The 6000-nt window shown below is 45.4% G+C and overlaps 1 protein-coding gene across 1 annotated transcript in view; it reads right to left on the reverse strand.

Annotated features, from left to right (window-relative positions):
- The window catches only part of SGPL1 (sphingosine-1-phosphate lyase 1), a 64074-nt gene extending 62857 nt beyond the window's left edge, over window positions 1-1217 (reverse strand). Inside the window, exon 1 of the mRNA XM_051982204.1 lies at window positions 1110-1217. The gene's annotated coding sequence lies outside the window, so the exon portion shown is untranslated. The remainder of the gene's footprint in view (window positions 1-1109) is intronic.
- Window positions 1218-6000: the final 4783 nt, after the last annotated feature.

The following is a 6000-nucleotide window of genomic DNA, read 5'->3' on the forward strand; positions in this document are numbered from 1 at the left end:
AGCTCAGAGTACACAAAAAAGATTCGCTTCCTTCTTAGAAGCTCAGGTTTCACTCCTAGGGACTCGGAGTCGACCCCGCCCCAATCTCTGCTGGAGCGAATCAGGAGCGGGCTCCCTCGGGCTCCACCCACAAGATCCCTCCCAAACTGGACACCCGGGTACCAGCCCGTGGTCAGTTTCAGGGTTCAGTTTCCTCCCTCCCACTACTACAGCTCAGCGGCGCACCGCAAGGGGGAGGGGAGTCACCCTCAATTCGACTTTCTCCCACTAAACACTGGCCTTTACTGCGCCCCAATCCAAACCCCGATCATATTCATCTCTGAACAACCTCCCACAACCTCGTAGATTCGGGCTCCGCACGTCCAGCGAGGTCCCTGCCTGGGCTTGGGGGTCCCACTGCACCCTGCCCAGTGCCCTCAGGGAACCTAGCCCATTTGTGACCCATCCAGGCATAGCCTCCCACCCTGCCCCTTTGAGGATAAGATTGGTCCCTCAGAGACCCCCAGATTCCCCAGAGTTTGGGGAACAGTGAGCCCTCTCATCTAATCCCCCTCCGAGTCCGCTCCACTGGAACCATTCCAAATGACCCCCATCCAGAAAGAGCTCTGACCCTCAGTGAGATCCCCGACCCAAGCACCCTTAAGCCCTCAAAGGAACCCCCAAAATAGAAGGATCCCCGATCTCCCAAACTTAGGACCTCCAGCCTCCCAAATGGATCCCCAAACCTGCAGGATCCATTAGAGAAACGCCCAAACCCTAAAAGCTGGGACCCACGATCTCCCAAAGAGATTCCCAAACCAGAGGTAACCCGAACCCCTTAGAGGTAAGACCTTCAAATCAGACACCCAAACCCTCAAAGGGACTGTAACCTCCGACCTCTTGGAAGGACCCCCAAACTAGAGGGAACCCAACCTCTCAGAGGAACCCCTGAAGCATAAAAGCTGGGACCCCCAACCTTCTGAAGGGATCTCCAAGTCAGAGGAATCCCCACCAGAGGGACTCCCCAGATCACAAGAGCTGGAACCTCCAACATCCCAGAAGGACCCCCAAATCCAAGGGACCCCTCAGGGCAAGCTCGCCTCAGCCTCTGCCGTCTCCCCTCTCCTCACCCCGCAGCGGGTTCCCTCTCCCCTCCTTCGGAGGTCCGACCGGGACTGGACCCGGACCAGGACCAGAACCCCGACCGCCGCTGCAGCTGAGATTGGAGCCGAGGCTGCTCCGCCCCTCCCTCTTTCCCTCTGCCCCCACCCCTCCCGTCGCTGCGGCTCGCGCCGCTTTCGGCCCGGAAGTGGCACATGGCCCCGCCTAGCCCTCGCTTATCGCTCCGGCCCGAGCTGCCAGTGCTGCGCATGCTCGGAAGGCGACGCTGACGACCGCGCAGGGAGACCAAGACAGAGTGCCCCCACCCTCCCCGAAAACCGAGAAAGCGCGAAGTCTCCATCTGGTGGCCAGGCAAAGGAGATGCACCCTCCCCCTTCCTCCTTACTCCAGGAGGCTTTTACTGAACGCAGGTTGGGTGCTAGGCGCTTCGCAGCGTGAAACCAGTCCAAGAGTTAGGGGCCGCAGACCCTCTCACTTCCAGGGGAGCCGTGCCGGGTGAGACGCCCTTTGCCCCGGGCCGGGCTGCAGAGTAAGTGCGCAGTAACTGTCGGAGGGCCGGAGGCCGGCTCTCCCCATCCCAGTCAGGGGGGACATATTTCATGGGGCAGGGGAGGGGGCGTCCCGAGAGTCACCAGGAAAGAGAGGGGTGCGGAACATTAGGAGAGGGGAACCCCGCTGGGCTTCCTGGTGCCTTCCCGCTCCGCTTCGCTCCAAAAGGTAGGCAGAGAAAGGAGCCGGTCGGTACATTTTCAGGCGGGTATTTATATACCTTGGAAATCGCTACCAACCAGGCCCGGATTGAGACACAAGGCGGCCATGGAGAAAGTGTTAACCTGAGGTTTTGTAGAGCTGCTTATGAAACATTTACCCACACACGTCAAAAACAGACCCGGTGTAAGGCGCTCCTAACAGGCCTTTCAGATCTTGGAAATCTTAAATCACTCCGTCGTGTTAATGGCATTAACTGCTGACGTTACTTACGGTTCTTTGAGTTATCGCCCTCTTTCAGACACTGGGACCCTAGGCAAGTCACTTAACAGATTTCCCCCAAAAAATTATAGCACAATTGCCGCCATCCACCTCCCTTCTAATCCCCATCATTTAGACTATCCCTGTCGTGGGCCTCGGCTTCCAAAACGGCCAGAATGTAAGAATGCCCGATGCCACACTATCATACTACCACGGACAATGACTTTGAAACTAGCCTCTGAAACGTTCAAGAACATCTACTTTGCATTAGAGGCAACCAAAAAGAGAAACAAAAACAAACCAAAAAAAAAAAAAGAATTCTAGAGAAATACGAGAAAGTACGGCTAGATTTTCTTGCTTAATATAGAACTGAGAGAGGACTTAATTACCATCAAGTCCAACCGTTGGACAGAAGAAGAAAATGATGGTGGGGGAAAGGTTCTGACTTAGCCAAGATCAATCAAAGAGCAGGAAGGCCTGGAAAACAGAAAATGTGTTTTGGGGGCAGGGGAACTTGGTTGGTTGTATGTTTTATTGTGTGTCCCTGGCTCCAATGTCCAACAAATAGGGAATGCTTGATAAATGCCTGCTGACCGAGGTCCCTTTCAGCTCTAAATCAAGAATTAAGGGATAATTGCTACAAGTTGCTATAAGCAAACTAAAACTTGAGTGTCCTGACACCCATCCCTAGCCCCATATGCCTTGAATGAATTAAAAAAAAAACTATTCTAATTGTTCAAAAGGAGAAATGTTACACTAAAAGATATGGTTGTACCTATATATTTTTAAGGAAATGTTTTCTCTTGTGGAGCTGCCAAGAAAAAAAATGTTTTTAATTATTAGTACACCATCCTTCCAGTTATTCAGAATCATTCTCAGATCTTGCCTCTCCCCTACATCCCATCAGTGGCCAAGTCTTATAACCTCTAGCTCCAAAATACCTCTCTTATCAGTCTCTCATCTGACCACCCCCATGATTTATTTCATCACTGCTTCTTACCTTGACAATGGCTGTATCCTAATTGGTCCCGCTTCTTCCCGTTTCTCCCTTCTCTAATCCAGCCTTCACACAGCTGCCAAATCAAAAACACAGATCTGTCTGTGTCACCTCAAGAATTTGTAATGTCTCCTTCTTTCCTTAAGGATCAAATGCAAGCTCTTTAACATGACTTTGAACAGTCTGGTCCCAAACTCTTTACATACTCCTTGGTGAATGACACATTCCAATTAAACTGGCCTAGTTGCTATTCATTTCAATCCAGCATTCCTCCTCCCACTTCATGCCTCTATCTAGGTTGTCCCTCATGCCTAGAATGAGCTCCCTCCTACTCCCCACCTTTTCAGATCCCTCCTTTCCTTCAAGTCTTAGCTCTCCAGACAGGTCTTTCCTAATCCACCCCTATTCTGCTGACACAAACACAGATATGTGTTCTTCCTTCTGAAATTCCTTTTCATTTATTTACCTGTGTCTAGGTTGTATTCCTCAGAGTGACTATAAACTCCTTACAGGCAAGGACCAACTTTTTCGGTTTTGTATCTCTAGCACCTAGGATAGAACCTTGCATATATATGCATATGTATATGTATATATGTATATATACATATATATGTATATGTGTATATGTACATATATGTGTACATATACGTTGTGTGTATATATATATATATATATATATATATATATATATATATATAAAGTTCTTTGACTTATGTTAAAATAATAACATCCAGAGGAAATAATTTGATTCCTTTGTAAAGATGTTTTAGGTTAGGGACCACTAATTTAATTTATGATGACTATTTGTGTAGCTATCCCTTACTTGGCTCTTGGGACAAGCTAGCTAGCTGCAGCTGCTTATCTCTCTCCCTTTACCCCTAATCTTACTTACCTAAATTAGCTTCTTAACCCAGGTGTTCTACACTCCCCTTTTGTTTTATCTTGGGGGTAAAGTCAGGCCCTGTGAAATTTAATAATTTGTTGTAGCTCCTTCTGCTCCTAGTACTAGGAACAGAGATGATAGCAAAAGGGGAGATTATCCCATTCCTCTGTGACTGCCATAGGGCATCCTTCTCAACTCTTGGCAATGAGGAGGGAGTAAAAAGCTACCCTGCTGATACTGATTCACTGCAAGTCCCCTCTTGTTCTTCCAGCATCATCCCGGATTATAGACTCATGAAGGCAAGGGGAACCTCCCTTAAGAATTCTGCAATCCCTTCTATCAAAACAAATACTTTTTTTATCCTTCCTTCATTCCTTGTTGATTTGGTCTGGTGCCTTCAGCCCCAAGCACTATGGGTTGAAACTTGAAAGATTCATCTTTATGAGTTCAAATGTGGCCTCAGATGACTAGCTAAGTTACCCTGAGCAGGTCACTTTACTCTGTTTGCCTCAAACAAACTGGTAATGAGCTCCAATTCTATGGTCTCCCCCAAAACACCTTGTATTTATTATGTATATGCTAATGTGTATATACTACACCTATTTTGTCCAGTCCCCTGTGGATTGCAAATTCCTAGAGGGCACATTTCATTCCTGTCTTTGTATCCCCAACATATAATAGTTACCTAGTAAATGTCTGCAAATTGATTAGCTGACATCAAAAGGAGATAAAATGATAGAAAAGTGGCCTAAAAGAGCAGGAAGTGACCTATCTTCTGCCTGATCCATCTTTGGAAATCTGGGGTGAGGTCAATATGAGAAAGAAAATGCAGAGTTATACAATAGAAGGAGAATACTTTACAACTTCTTATTTTAAGTCACTCTGGGCTTGTACTAGATGTTCTCTGAGGTACCTTCCAACTTTAAATCTTTGCTCCTAAGGTCAATTACAGAAGGCAAAGATTCTTGAAAGCTTTCTTTCCAGTGAGGAAAGAGACCCATACCATTAGATTTTGAAACAGAAGTTACAAAACTTTATTTCTGAAGCCATTTTGTTGCTGTTTCCCATCCACAAGATTACATTGCCCATCTCTGTGCCTTTGAACAAACTAATCTTCTCTGTGTCTGGGATAATCTCCCTATTCACCCCTACCCTAGTATCTCCTGCACCTTACCTAATCCAACCTAGTCCTTATCATTCCTCCTTACAATTACTTTGTATTTATTTAGCTGTATACATTGTTTCTCCCCAGTAGAATTACTCCTTGAGGACCAGAAATGTTTTGTTTTTGACTTGGTATCCCAAAGCATCCAGAGCATACCAAATAAGTACTTATTATAAAAACAACAAACTAGCCAGCAGATATCTCAATATATTCTATCTCAGTTCCTCCTCTGAAGAATTCTTGCTTTTGTGATCCAGGACAAGTCATTTAACTTCTCAATACCTCAGAAACTTGACATGACAGTACAAATACCTCTCTGCTTTAGAATGAGGAGTTTCCCTTATAAAAAGGGTCTTATCACTATTCTGGGCTTGAAAAAAATTATTGTTTCTTATCAAACAGGCACACTAACAATCTCTTTTAAAAGATCAAAAGGCAAAATGTAAAAGCTAAGAGGTCTAGTTGAAATAGGTTCATTTCATTCAATCAAGTTCTCCCCAGGTGAAAATCCTTGAATTAAAGGAAAAGTAAATTTCTTGTATAAACAAAAGAAAAGCTAATATTAGAAACTCCATCTTTCTACCTTTTCCCCTTGCCCCCCATCCAGTAGATGTTCTCCTTTATCTTCCCTCAGAAATTTTCAAAGAGTAGTCTGAGAAGCACCAATGGACCTCCAAAGTAACCATCAGGCTTGAGCAAGCTACACAAAAGTCTGTTGGATTCAATTCATTAAACATATTAAGCTGCTCACTATGGGTCAGTCATTATAGATTCAGAAGCAAAAAAATGAAACAGTCCTTACCTTCAGACAGTATACATTCCCTAATAGATTGTCTCTTTTTTTTTCTTTTTAAAAACTTTAAATTTAAAAATTAAAAATTCTGG

The sequence above is a fragment of the Antechinus flavipes genome, chromosome 2 (genome assembly GCF_016432865.1).
Source record: "Antechinus flavipes isolate AdamAnt ecotype Samford, QLD, Australia chromosome 2, AdamAnt_v2, whole genome shotgun sequence".
NCBI lineage: Eukaryota > Metazoa > Chordata > Mammalia > Dasyuromorphia > Dasyuridae > Antechinus > Antechinus flavipes.